The sequence below is a fragment of the Triticum dicoccoides genome, chromosome 2A (genome assembly GCF_002162155.2).
Source record: "Triticum dicoccoides isolate Atlit2015 ecotype Zavitan chromosome 2A, WEW_v2.0, whole genome shotgun sequence".
Taxonomy (NCBI): Eukaryota; Viridiplantae; Streptophyta; class Magnoliopsida; order Poales; family Poaceae; genus Triticum; species Triticum dicoccoides.
Genome location: NC_041382.1, coordinates 260,910,286 through 260,925,743, shown reverse-complemented (window position 1 = coordinate 260,925,743; position 15,458 = coordinate 260,910,286).

Below are 15,458 nucleotides of genomic sequence, written 5' to 3'. Positions count from 1 at the left end.
GCTAGTCGGGGGAGCGAGGGGTGGCCGGAGACGGCTGCTGTGACGAACGGCGGCGAGTGTGGTGCTCGGCCGTGTGAGAGAGAGAGCGAGGGAGAGGAGAGGAGAGCCGGGGGAGAGTGAGAGAGAGCAGGGGGAGAGGCGTGGCGTCGTCCAGGGCAACGAGCGAGGAGGGGAGGGCAGGCAAGCAGGCGAGCAGGTGGCGTGGCGCGGTGGCGCGCGCGCGCCGGCCACACTCCCCTCCCTCTGTCGGGACGAAGACGACAGAGGAGGGAGGTGGGCTGGGCCGGCTGCTGGCTGGGCCGGCCAGCTGGATGGGCTGCACAGGGAGGAGCCCAGGTAAGCTTCTCCCTTTTATTTTTTTCTGTTTTCTAATTTCTGACATTTGTTTTGATTTAAATAATATATTAAATCATTTATTTAACTTATGCCAATTTTTGCAGGGGCTAGATATATTATTCCAGAGCTCCTTTATAATTGGCATAATATTTGGACATATATTTATATATATAGAAATATATTTCCAAAGCAAATATTTATGCATTAATTCCAAATGCCCAAAATAAATGTCCATGAGCCACTAAAAATATTGGTTTGATTTTTATCTCTGTCCAATATTTTCAGAGATCAACATGAGCATTTTCTTGGACCCTTTTGGAGAAATTTTTATTTGGATCATTTCCAAAATGATTCTGAGGGTTTCACAGATCCCCATTTCAAGTTTCTGATGAAAGAGTAAACATGATGCAACACTCTAATGCATGACTAGCTAGGTTGTGACAGTACCGCATACGTTAGGTGTGCCCTATCCAGATAGTAGCCCCTAAGACTCTGGTTGTCGTCGAAAATGGCGGCAAACAGAGGATCATAGTCCCAGGAAATAACCAGACCGCCTTGATGTGCAGGTGGCTGAAGCTCCTGTGGCTAGCCGGACTGATGGGTTTGACGAGCTAAAGCGACAATTGGATGCGGCAAATGCCGACATCATGCGTGTCAACAAGCGGCTTGTCGAGGCACAGGGTAAGTGATTTTTCCGGTGATCAACACATAGTAAGAGGAGCATCATGGCAATATCTTTAATATGTTGTGACTGTAGATGGAGCTGCCACCGTGGAGACCCTTCGGGCGGAGCTTGCCCGAGCCAAGGAGCAAGCAAGGAGGAGCAATGCGGCCGCTCTAAAGGCGGCCGAAGAGTTAAGGGCCGAACAGGCCACGCATTGTGAGAGCAAGGAAAAAAAGCCAAGATGGCTGTAGAGTTAAAAGATGCCGCTGACCGTTACCAGATTCTTGAAGAAGAAAACCGGGCGAAGGTGACGGACATGGAGAAGGCCCTGGTGGCTGCCAAGGAAGCCCGCTCCAAAGTTAGAGCGACGAAGGAGGAGCTGAATCAAGCTACGGATATCGTGTCTGGGAAACCCTTCTTGCTGCGGACTAAGTTTGGAGATCCGAAGTAGGCACCTCTGGGCCGGCTATGGAGTTCTGTGGACGCCTACGTGGATTTGGCTGCAAGTGTGCTGATGCGGCAGAGTACTTCAAGGATCAGAAAGATCACGAAGTGGAAAAATTGTTCTGGTCAAAGTTTCGTGCTCCAGTCCGTCCGCTGCTGTTGAATGAGCGAATGGCCGAGTGGGCCGAGCTCCATAGGTTGTCCGGACTTGCCATGTGGTCCATTGTGGATCACCTGTGGCCGGGAGGGCCAGGGCCGAATAGCTACTTTAGTTTAGTGCAACAATTCCTTGGTGATGTGCCATGCATCGATGCTGTAAAGAGATCGACATGCATAGAGGGTGCACGGATGGCCTTTGCCCATGTCAAGACATGCTGGGCAGATATGGAGGCCACCACTGTTGCAACACAGGGTTCGGCCATACGCCGATTGGCTACCGAGCACTACTTTGAAGAAGTTCTTGAAGGCGCTCGTTCGATAGAGGCTCAATGCTCGAAGAATATTATGTTTTAGTGACATGTATTCCCATTGTAAAAACAATGTTTATTGAATTATCAAGGTTGTATTTATACTTTTGCCCGAAAGTTCTATGATGCCTCATGTGCGGCCATTTATGTATATATGTATATAACCTGAAAGTTTGGAGTCGTCGGCTTCTAACCCCACGCATATAATGCGGGGGTGTTCGCAAAAAATGCATATCCACACTTGCTCCAACGTCTTGGTCCGTTAAGGAGGTGATAGCGCAGCGAACGAGGCAACCGGACTATATTGCTTCAACACTTTCACTTAGCCATAGGATTTTGACAATGGGGTTACTATATAGCCCCTGGTACTTCTGCGCTCGTCCGAATACGGGGCGCGTACGTACATGACCAGGAAACGACCCTTCTTTAATGCGGAGGAATCCCGAAGATACCAATGAGTCATCGAGTGGTTGACCAGTCTCTCGCTATATCATGATAGTCAGTTTTCAGCTTTCTCTACTGAGGTGCTCATCCAGATGAACCAGGGCACAATCGCAGTAGTTATCCCAGTGCTACCTTAGCTGATATAACGAACCATAAGGTACCAAAACGTGGGAGCCGGGCAAACCCAACATTTGACCAAAGACATGATTCGGAGCTGATGCATATAGGGCCAAACTCGTGACACCGAACACTCCCTAAGGTGTTTGGTCCTTATAACATATATCGGGCTAAACAATGCCCTTAATATGAAACCCCATGTGTCCAGGTACATGCAAAATCCTGGCGTGGCCACATGCCAATAACGCCAGCATCCTTCTCGGTTGTGTGGAGTATCCGGATGATGTGAGCAACAAGAGACAGTAAAAAATGTTTATGCAGGGTCTTAATCTAAAAAGAAACCTTTGGGTGGGTCCCTGCTGCACGTTTGCGCCTGTGTCTCCGTTGTGTCGTGTTGTGGACGGCTGTAGCACGATTTTCATCTGTAAAAGGAAAGAACTTAGGTGAAAGTTGTCATGCCAAAAAAAAGAAGAATTGGTTATTATCGATGAACTATCAAAATTCAGGAGAAGTCAAGTTGAGCCGGGCTGGCCCTGATTACACGCGGGGAGCCCCTGGTATCATTTATGAGGGTTTGTTCATCAAACCCATCTCATGAATATGTGATGGAATGCCAGATTCGTCTAACCGCGTACGTGGTCTTGATGACCTGCCATTTTTTCTAGTTGGTGAGGCCGTCTAGTTCGCGGCTGTTAGAGCCGCCACGTCCTCTTCCGTATGTAAAAAACAGTCGGTATTTCCGCTAACTATGATGATGCCGCCCTTCCTAGTAGTGCTTGATAATCACTTCGGAATGGAGCAATGTGAAAAGTTAACCTTTCGCTTCGGAAGTTATCGGGGGAACCGAATACCACCTCTAGTACTAGAGAGCCCGTACAATGGGCATCTTGGCCTGGTATTAATCCCTTGAAGGTAGTATTACTATGGCTTATTTGTGTCAGGTCTGTCCCTATTTTGCGGACTGTGTCCTGATATATCAGATTTAGATCACTACCACCGTCCATGAGGACTCGTGTGAAATGGTACCCGTTTATTATTGGGTCTAACACCAAGGCCGCCAGTCCTTCATGCCAGATCTTTGTATCGTGATTCCTACGATCAAAAGTGATCGGGTAGGCCAACCAGGGGTTGAACCTAGGGGTGACGGGCTCTATGGCGCGTGTGTCTCGGAGTCCCGAAGCGGCGGAGGGGACGCCCACGGCGGAAGCTGGTCGCCGGCAGGGGCGGCTAGATTTCGGTGGGCATGCTCCGGCGGAGATGCTTGAGCGGGGGCAGACGCGGAGGAGAGGAATGAGTGGTGACAGGGTCGGCCTGCAGGTGGTGGCACGCTCGGGCTCCAAGGCGATGAAGAGGAGGAAGTGGGATGAGGGAGCGAGCGAGAGGAAGGAGGAGCGTGGGGATCTCCTCTCCCTGGTGCGATGCGGCTGTTGCGAGGCGGCATGAGGGAATGGGAGGAGGAGATGGGATCGAGCAGAGCCCTCTCCTATGGCTAGGGTTAGCAAAGAGTGGGCCTTGGAGGCCGGCCCAGTGGAGAGGGAGGCGCCTAGGCGCAGATGGGCCTTGCTGCGGATGGCCTATAGGCCAGCTGTCCGCTGGCCTAAGAGGCCGGCTGGGCTGGCTCCTCTCTCCTCTCTTGTATAAAAAAGGAAATCCTAGGCTCAGAGAAGGAAAAGTCCCAGCAAATTTGAAAAGGAAAAAGAGGGATATAAACATACCCTTGTGCTCCTGGATTATCTAGTATTTGAATAAAATGCCTTGGCAATTTTAGAGGCTGCAATGTTTATGCAAGTTTGAAAATAACTCAAACTCGAATAAATCCTTCGCCCAACCAAAACACTTCTAGAAGACCATAAAATTGGAGGAGGTGCTCTTGGCACGGTCTAGTATTTATAGGTAAAAGTTGAACATTTTAAAGAAAGAGGAGTACGCCACTTGCAATAAATGGGTGAAAATTTGAAAGAAGGAAGAAGTGAAATGGATTGCACTTGGAGGAAAGAACATGGATGCAAAAAATAGTTTATAAATGAGAGGGATTTAAAATGCAAGTTTGTTGCGGTTAATTCCAAACAAATGGAATATTTTATATAGCTCCGTAAATATCGGGAGGGTATGTTTTAAAGAGAAACCACCATCTGAATTCCCTCAATTTAAATAGATCGAAAGATCTATGCAATTTATTTAGTTGAGTTAAGATGCAAAGATTAATGACATGATGGCATGATGACATGATGCAATCATGAATGCAACAAACCAACAACTCACATGACGAAACTCGGAAAACATGGAAGGCGTCTGAAGCTCCGGTCTTGGGGCGTCACACACCAAAACTGTCTGGTTATGCAATCAGGTGTTGGGGATATAGGGGAAGCATAATATCTCACCCAAACTAACCATTCCTACATCCATATGTATCCATCCTTCAACACATAACCAAGAAACCTTCGGAAATCATGTACCTCAACCTTCGAAAAGCATCCGTTATACGAGTTATGGCAATACTCCCGAACTCCCGCCCCAGTACTGGGTGGTGCCGAGGTTATCTCACCAACAACTGCATAAAAGAGATTTTCAATGTCGGCAAACTCAGGTATTCCAGAACTGCAATGATAAAATTATGACGACAACACCTTAGAGCTCAACTCCCCGGGACACTGCCACAACTCCTAAATGTCAGGAGGCGCCAAGAACAATGTTCTCGTCACAAAACTCTCAGAACGATTCCAAGATACCCGCGTGATCCTAAAAAAATTGTGAAATTTGAGGAGAGAAGAGTCAAAACTCTACGTTAGGAGGCCTCACCAGAGCGACGAAGGGACTAGGGAGCAAAAATAATCGTACTCTCCAATATATATAATCCTAAGACTCAAAACATTTTGTTCTAGATTCAACAACGTCAGCAATTCGATCAAGCAGGGGGCTCCTAAGTCGGGGATGGCTCTGATTCCCAACTTGTAACACCCACAATGTGGCTATATCTCCCACGTGTCGGGGCACGACTTAGAGGCATAGCCGCATGGTAGGTTTGTCACATGAGGTTCCAGGAGCCTTATCTACAGGCATCACCGCCGATGCCATCATCAACAGTGGGCCACGATGGGCTGACGCCAACCCCATCCAGATCAACGGCGATGGCGGGAAGACGCCGCCGCAGCACTCCGGGCACGGCGTGAGCTCAGGGGCACATAGCTTTCATCGCTCGTCTCCGGAGTCTCGTCGGGCTCGGGAGAGTCGCTGGCCCACCAGGAGCCACCGCTGCTGTTGGAGGAGCTGTCGGCAGGACCAAGGGCGGGCTGAGCGCCTGCCGCCGCACCGTCCTGGTGGCCCCCTCCAAGAAAGCAATCCAGGCGATTGCCCTCCTCGTCGAAGACCTTGAAGAATAGCATCGAGGCGCCGTCATACTCGAAATGGATGGTGAGCGCCCACTCCGCACGGGAGGCATGGGCGACATCACCCCATCCGCGAGTCATGAAGACCTTGCCCCAGGAGACGACCTCAACCTCCGCCCCCGTCGCCTGGGTGTCGCACCCAACATGCTACAACCACAACTCCAGCGGTGCCCTCGGTGTAGAACAGCGGGAACCAGATCCACGTGCTCGGCGGCATCACCGCCCACACCATGAGTTCAAGCGAGGAGCCCTCGGCATGGGTTCACGGGGTGGCGGCGCGCGTCGCCATTGCATGCCCACCGCAGCCATGGCACGGGGGCGTCGGTCCCTGCTACCTCCTCTGGAGCCCTTTGCCTGGGTATACAAAGGCAGTGGATAGCCCGGGGGAGACCGCTCGTGCCAAGGACTCGTCACCTCCGGCCTCACAATGGCATCACGCGAGCAAGCCGGCCTCTTCTTCGGCGGGTGTCGGTGTCAACACCGGCGGATCTCGGGTAGGGGGTCCCGAACTATGCGTCTAAGGCGGATGGTAACAGGAGGCAGGGGACACGATGTTTACCCAGGTTCGGGCCCTCTTGATGGAGGTAATACCCTACAACCTTCTTGATTGTTCTTGATGATGTGAGTAGTACAAGAGTTGATCTACCACGAGATCAAAGAGGCTAAACCCTAGAAGCTAGCCTATGGTATGATTGTATGTTGTCCTATGGACTAAAATCCTCCGCTTTATATAGACACCGGAGGGGGCTAGGGTTACACAAGGTCAGTTACAAAGGAGGAGATATACATATCCATATTGCCTAGCTTGCCTTCCACGCCATGTAGAGTCCCATCCGGACACGGGGCGAAGTCTTCAATCTCGTATCTTCGTAGTCCAACAGTACAGCCAAAGGATATAGTCCGACTGTCCAGAGACCCCCTAATCCAGGACTCCCTCAGTAGCCCCTGAACCAGGCTTCAATGACGATGAGCCCGGCGCGCTATATTGTGTTCGGCATTGCAAGGCGGGTTCCTCCTCCGCATACACCATGGAAGAGTTTTGAATACAAGGATAGTGTCCGTCCCTGCAAAATAAGTTCCACATACCACTAGAGAGAATAATATTTCCACAAATCTAATCTGCTGACACATTCTGACAGCATGACATCACGCCATGGCCCGGTTTTTATTCGAACCGTTTTTCTCAACCAGCTCCACACATATCGCGAGGCGGTTTTCTTGACATGTCATGTCAAAGCAGATATCGTGTTCCCTTATCACAGGATTCTCATCAGTACAGACGTGGTTAGCCCAACCGTGCCTGTTGGTATGACTCCTAGATCTTAGGCAAGCCCAAATGGCCACAAGGAGGACACTTGATATTAACCCTCTTTATAAAGAGGACGAGGATTTTTCTTTTTTCCCTCCCGTGCTCAATCGAATCCTTCCCCCGCCTCGAGTTCTAACACCCAAAGCTCAGGTCAGGTGCGTTGGACCTTCAACTATGTCCGGATCCAACCTTCAAGGTCAGTGGATGCCTTCCTCCGTCACAGAGGAGGACATCAAGAAGTTGAGAGAGGCCAGATATCTCACGCCAAAATTTCGCATAGGCTGCCCGCCTGAGGGTAGGTCGTCCCTACTCCGGAACCCAACGAGAGTGTCGTGTTCAGCTCCCACTTCCTGCGAGGATTAGGCCTAGCTTTGGATCCCTTTGTTAGGGGTCTTATGTTCTATTATGGGCTGGATTTTCATGATCTGGCCCCGGATTCCCTTCTGCACATCTCATCATTTATTGTCGTATGTGAGGCCTTCCTCCGCATTACCCCTCACTTCGGCCTATAGCTCAAGACCTTCGATGTGAAGCCGAAGATGATCGAGGGGCGACACGCAGAGTGCGGAGGCGCTTTAATAAGCAAAATCGCTGACGCTCCATGCCCTGAGGGTTCCTTCCCAGAGGTGTCCGGATTGTGGCAGCGGGAGTGGTTTTACATCACAGCTCCCCGAAGTGCCAAGTGGGTAGCTGCCCCCACCTTTCGCTCGGGCCCCCCACCACAAATGATGTCATAGATCAGCAGGGGGCTGAGCTAGGGTCCAGCCAAGGACATGCCAATACTGCAACCCGTATCCGAGATCTCTTTGAGAGAGATTTCAGTCTGGTTATGGTAATGCAAGTTATGTTAGTTCGTCGAGTCCAGCCTTGCAAACGTCGGCCCCTCCACATGTGGGAATTCAACCCGGAAGGACCGCGAGCTATTCAGCATTTCCTCGGCATGACGAACGAAGAGATGTACAAATCGTTCTTCGGACCCCAAATAGAGTGTCCGGACACCACCGAGGATGTGGGCCTGAGCTGCAACCGCCCCGCTGACCAAGTAAGTAATCCCATGCCGAACCTGCTGTCCTTTTATTTATTGTGGCATCATTCTAAAGAGCCGCTCTTTGACCAGGACTGGATAACAAAGGCGATGATGATCAGGTGTTCGTCCCCCCTTCCTGAGGGCTTGGATAATCTGGTACTGGACAAGATGCTCCAGCTGGCGTCGTATCCAGTTCCCTCAAAGGAAGATGATGGGGGGAATAGAGAGGGCGAAAGCGGGCCTCACTCGCTATTTATTCCAGCCGGGGGAATGAGCGCCTCCGCGAGGGAGAACAACCAAAGGGAAGAATCTGACATTATCGCTCCTCGGGGAAGGAAGAGGACTACCTCTGAAGATCCGGAAACTAAGGTTTCCAAACGGGAGAAGAAATCTTCATCAGAGGGTCCTTCCTAGGAGGGTATTCCTGCCGCACAATGTCCGCGCGGGGATCAGCCCTCTGTCGAGCTATAAGTAGTCGAAAATTACTTAATAGTGGAAACATCCTACCTTACTTCCAAAGAAAATAACCAATGCTTATAAATTGTAGTCTGGATCATAGCCCGTCTCGGCAGAGTTTGTCTTCGGGGGATCTTCTTCCAGAGATGATGGAGAGCAAAACGCCTCCCCTCAACACCCCGACTCATGAAGCAGGCGACCTTGAAGTGTCGTCGCGAAGGGTATCTCCGGATCCACTAAGGCCAGGGGATAACCCTTTGGCTACTCGGAATCCCTGGTATCCGGCTCCTTAGGAGAGCGATTGCAAGGGTCCGGAACCGTACAGTGTGCGGTCAGACGCTCCGAAGGATCTTCTAGGGCAAGCGGCTGTCTCGAAAGCGCATCATACACTAATGGGTACGGTGATTGAAAGGATTTCCTCCGCTGAAAGCGGTTTGCATGAAGCCTTTATGAGTCTACCAAAAGGCTTTGAGGTACGTGAAATAGTGTATGTCTTCGATAGTACCACATACGTTAGGTGTGCCCTATCCAGATAGTAGCCCCTAAGACTCTGGTTGTCGTCGAAAACGGCAGCAAACAGAGGATCATAGTCCCAGGAAATAACCAGACCGCCTTGATGTGCAGGTGGCTGAAGCTCCTGTGGCTAGCCGGACTAATGGGTTTGACGAGCTAAAGCAACAACTGGATGCGGCAGATGCCGACATCATGCGTGTCAACAAGCGGCTTGTCGAGGCACAGGGTAAGTGATTTTTCCGGTGATCAACACATAGTAAGAGGAGCATCATGGCAATATCTTTAATATGTTGTGACTGCAGATGGAGCTGCCACCGTGGAGACCCTTCGGGCGGAGCTTGCCCGAGCCAAGGAGCAAGCAAGGAGGAGCAATGCGGCCGCTCTAAAGGCGGCCGAAGAGTTAAGGGCCGAACAGGCCGCGCATTGTGAGAGCAAGGAAAAAAAGCCAAGATGGCTGTAGAGTTAAAAGATGCCGCTGACCATTACCAGATTCTTGAAGAAGAAAACCGGGCAAAGGTGACGGACATGGAGAAGGCCCTGGTGGCTTCCAAGGAAGCCCGCTCCAAAGTTAGAGCGACAAAGGAGGAGCTGAATCAAGCTACGGATATCGTGTCTGGGAAACCCTTCTTGCTGCGGACTAAGTTTGGAGATCCGAAGTATGCACCTCTGGGCCGGCTATGGAGTTCTGTGGACGCCTACGTGGATTTGGCTGCAAGTGCTGCTGATGCGGCAGAGTACTTCAAGGATCAGAAAGATCATGAAGTGGAAAAATTGTTCTGGTCAAAGTTTCGTGCTCCAGTCCGTCCGCTGCTGTTGAATGAGCGAATGGCTAAGTGGGCCGAGCTCCATAGGTTGTCCGGACTTGCCATGTGGTCCGTTGTGGATCACCTGTGGCCGGGAGGGCCAGGGCCGAATAGCTACTTTAGTTTAGTGCAACAATTCCTTGGTGATGTGCCATGCATCGATGCTGTAAAGAGATCGGCGTGCATAGAGGGTGCACGGATGGCCTTTGCCCATGTCAAGACATGCTGGGCAGAGATGGAGGCACCACTGCTGCAACATAGGGTTCGGCCATAGGCTGATTGGCTACCGAGCACTACTTTGAAGAAGTTCTTGAAGGCGCTCGTTCGATAGAGGCTCAATGCTCGAAGAATATTATGTTTTAGTGACATGTATTCCCATTGTAAAAACAATGTTTATTGAATTATCAAGGTTGTATTTATACTTTTGCCCGAAAGTTCTATGATGCCTCATGTGCGGCCGTTTATGTATATATGTATATAACCTGAAAGTTTGGAGTCGTCGGCTTCTGCCCCCACGCATATAATGCGGGGGTGTTCGCAAAAAATGCATATCCACACTTGAACCAGCGTCTTGGTCCGTTAAGGAGGTGATAGCGTAGCGAACGAGGCAACCGGACTATATTGCTTCAACACTTTCACTTAGCCATAGGAGTTTGACAATGGGGTTACTATATAGCCCCTGGTACTTCTGCGCTCGTCCGAATACGGGGCGCGTACGTACATGACTGGGAAACGACCCTTCGTTAATGCGAAGGAATCTCGAAGATACCAATGAGTCATCGAGTGGTTGACCAGTCTCTCGCTATATCATGATAGTCAGTTTTCGGATTTCTCTACTGAGGTGCTCATCCGGATGAACCAGGGCACAATTGCAGTAGTTATCCCAGTGCTACCTTAGCCGATATAACCAACCATAAGGTACCAAAACATGGGAGCCGGGCAAACCCAACATTTGACCAAAGACATGATTCGGAGCTGATGCATATAGGGCCAAACTCGTGACACCGAACACTCCCTAAGGTGTTTGGTCCTTATAACATATACCGGGCTAAACAATGCCCTTAATATGAAACCCCATGTGTCCAGGTACGTGCAAAATCCAGGCGTGGCCACATGCCAATAACGCCAGCATCCTTCTTGGTTGTGTGGAGTATCCGGATGATGTGAGCAACAAGAGACTGTAAAAAATGTTTACGCAGGGTCTTAATCTAAAAAGAAACCTTTGGGTGGGTCCCTGCTGCACGTCTGTGCCTGTGTATCCGTTGTGTCATGTTGTGGACGGCTGTAGCACGATTTTCATCTGTAAAAGGAACGAACTTAGGTGAAAGTTGTCATGCCAAAAAAAAGAAGAATTGGTTATTATCGATGAACTATCAAAATTCAGGAGAAGTCAAGTTGAGCCGGGCTGGCCCTGATTACACGCGGGGAGCCCCTGGTATCGTTTATGAGGGTTTGTTCATCAAACCCATCTCATGAATATGTGATGGAATGCCAGATTCGTCTAACCGCGTACGTGGTCTTGATGACCTGCCATTTTTTCTAGTTGGTGAGGCCGTCTAGTTCGCGGCTGTTAGAGCCGCCGCGTCCTCTTACGTATGTAAAAAACATTCGGTATTTCCGCTAACTATGATGATGCCGCCCTTCCGAGTAGTGCTTGATAATCACTTCGGAATGGAGTAATGTGAAAAGTTAACCTTTCGCTTCGGAAGTTATCGGGGGAACCGAATACCACCTCTAGTAGTAGAGAGCCCGTACAATGGGCATCTTGGCCTGGTATTAATCCCTTGAAGGTAGTATTACTATGGCTTATTTGTGTCAGGTCTATCCCCATTTTGCGGACTGTGTCCTGATGTATCAGATTTAGATCACTACCGCCGTCCATGAGGACTCGTGTGAAATGGTACCCGTTTATTATTGGGTCTAACACCAAGGCCGCCAGTCCTTCGTGCCGGATCTTTGTATCGTGATTCCTACGATCAAAAGTGATCGGTCAGGCCAACCAGGGGTTGAACCTAGGGGTGACGGGCTCTATGGCGCGTGTGTCTCGGAGTGCATGCTTGCTTCTCCTCTTTGTCACATGGATCACGTTTACCGTTTTAACCTCTGGTGGGAACTTTTTCTGTCCTCCAGTGCTTTGCTGGCGAGGTTCATCCTCGTCTTCGCTTGGCGTCTCTTCCCCTTTGTGTTCGGTGTTTAGCTTACCGGCTTGCTTGAAGACCCAACATTCTCTATAGGTATGATTTGCAAGCTTGTCTGGGGTGCCGTGAATCTGACAGAGTTTGTCAAGAATTTTGTTTAGGCCAGATTGTCCTTCTCTGCTGCCTTTGAAAGGCTTTTTCCGCTGACCTGGTCGGGAGCCCCTGAATCCGGCATTTACCGCCATGTTATCTGGGCTACCTTCTTTATTTCGACGCTTGTTTTTCTTGTGTCATGGTTTACCATTGCCATCCCTAACTTTGGATGTGCTGTGACGCCCCCGATTCAATCGTACACTAATCATGCACGCAAATGTGTACGATCAAGATCAGGGACTCACGGGAAGATATCACAACACAACCCTACAAATAAAATAAGTCATACAAGCATCATAATACAAGCCAGGGGCCTCGAGGGCTCGAATACAAGTGCTCGATCATAGACGAGTCAGCGGAAGCAACAACATCTGAGTACAGACATAAGTTAAACAAGTTTGCCTTAAGAAGGCTAGCACAAACTGGGATACAGATCGAAAGAGGCGCGGGCCTCCTGCCCGGGATCCTCCTAAACTACTCCTGGTCGTCGTCCGCGGGCAACACGTAGTAGTAGGCACCTCCGGTGTAGTAGGAGTCATCATCGACGATGGCGTCTGGCTCCAGGGCTCCAGAATCTGGTTGCGACAACCAGAAAGAAAGGAAAGGGGGAAAAAGGGGGGAGAAAGCAACCGTGAGTACTCATCCAAAGTACTCGCAAGCAAGGATCTACACTACATATGCATGGATATATGTGTAAAGGGCCATATCAGTGGACTGAACTGCAGAATGCCAGAATAAGAGGGGGATAGCTAGTCCTATCGAAGACTACGCTTCTGGCAGCCTCCGTCTTGTAGCATGTAGAAGAGAGTAGATTTAAGTCCTCCAAGTAGCATCTCCAAGTAGCATCTCCAAGTAGCAGTAGCATCTCCAAGTAGCATCGCATGGCATAATCCTACCCGGCGATCCTCTCCTCGTCGCCCTGTAGAAAAGCGATCACCGGGTTGTCTGTGGAACTTGGAAGGGTGTGTTTTATTAAGTATCCGGTTCTAGTTGTCATAAGGTCAAGGTACAACTCCAAGTCGTCCTGTTACCGAAGATCACGGCTATTCGAATAGATTAACTTCCCTGCAGGGGTGCACCACATAACCCAACACGCTTGATCCCATTTGGCCGGACACACTTTTCTGGGTCATGCCCGGCCTCGGAAGATCAACACGTCGCAGCCCCACCTAGGCACAACAGAGAGGTCAGCACGCCGGTCTAAACCTAAGCGCACAGGGGTCTGGGCCCATCGCCCATAGCACACCTGCACGTTGCGTACGCGGCCGAAAGCAGACCTAGCCTAGTGGCGTTCCAGTCCAATTCGGCGCGCGCCGCTCCGTCGCTGACGTCTGAAGTGCTTCGGCTGATACCACGACGTCGGGATACCCATAACTACTCCCGCGTAGATGGTTAGTGCGTATAGGCTCGTAGCCAACTCAGATCAAATACCAAGATCTCGTTAAGCGTGTTAAGTATCCGTGAATGCCGAACAGGGCCAGGCCCACCTCTCTCCTAGGTGGTCTCAACCTGCCCTGCCGCTCCGCCACAAAGTAACAGTCGAGGGCCGTCGGGAACCCAGGCCCATCTCTACCGGGATGGAGCCACCTGTCCTTTCAGCCCCCTCGTCAGAATCACTTGCGGGTACTCAATGAGCTGACCCGACTTTAGTCACCATCTGTATAGTATGTATGTATGTATAGTATATACCCGTGATCACCTCCCAAGTGATCACGGCCCGATAGTATAGCAAGGCAGACTGACAAGAATGTAGGGTCACTGATGGAACACTAGCATCCTATACTAAGCATTTAGGATTGCGGGTAAGGTATCAATGACTGTAGCAGCAATGACAGGCTATGCATCAGAATAGGATTAACGGAAAGCAGTAACATGCTACACTACTCTAATGCAAGCAGTATAGAGAAGAGTAGGCGATATCTGGTGATCAAAGGGGGGGGCTTGCCTGGTTGCTCTGGCAAGAGAGAGGGGTCGTCAACACCGTAGTCGATCACAGGGGGTACCGGCAGTGGCCTCGGGGTCTACCGGAAAAAGTAACGGAGGGGGAACATAATAAATAACAGAGCAATCAAAGCATAACATGACGAATGCGGTGCTAGAGGTGACCTAACGCAGGGATAGGTGATACCGGTGAAGGGGGGAAACATCCGGGAAAATATCCCCGGTGTTTCGTGTTTTCGGGCAGAGGAGCCGGAGGGGGAAAGTTGCGAGTTCGATAGGTTAGGGGGGAGTGGCGGACGAACGGACTGCGTATCCGGATTCGTCTCGTCGTTCTGAGCAACTTTCATGTTGAAAATATTTTAATCCGAGTTACGGATTAAAAGATATGATTTTCTAAAGATTTTATTAATTTCTGGAATTTAATTAATTATTTAAATTCGACATTATCCAAAACAGTATTTGCTGACGTCATCATGACGTCAGCATGACGTCAGCAGTCAACAGAGGTGTTGACTGGTCAACTGACGTGTGGGACCCACTGGTCATTGACTGTTTAGCCTAATCATTGTTTAACTAATCTAACTACTGTTTAATTAAATTAGTTAGTTAGTTAGGTTAATCTAAATATGATTAATTAACTTAATTAATCCACTAATTAATTAATTAATTAATTAATTAATTATTATTTTTTTATTTTATTTTCCTTTTTCATTTTTCTCTACTCTTATCCTTTTATCTGATTTACAGGGGGAGGGCCCCACCTGTAAGTGGCTCAGGCCACCTCCCTTCTGTGCACGAACGCGCACAGGGAAGGGCAGGGGCGCGGTGGCCGAACCCGGCTCCGGCGAGGCCATGGTCGAGGCCGGCAGGACGGAGACATGGGGCGGCGGGTGCGCGCCTGCAGTGGAGCCTTGCCGAGGGTGCTCGGTCATGAGCAGCAGAGGGTGCGGCCGGGGACGCAGCAGCTGCGATCGCCGGTGACAGCGGCACAGGAGGAGAAGCAGGGCGGCCGCGGGCGTCGCCGGTTGTGGCGTGGACGTGTTCAGACAAGGCGCGGGCGAGCACGGCCATAGCGCGGGGCTGCGGACACGCGCGGGCGGCGTGTGCAGGGATCAGACAGGCACGGCCGGAGCGCAGCAGGGGCGCGGTGAGGTCGCGGTGAATCGGTACGGCGCGGGCGCGTTCGATCTATAGGGGAGAGGAGAGGAATGGAGGACGGCGGCTCACAGGGGAGCAGGAGGGGCATGGCAGCGGGCTCGT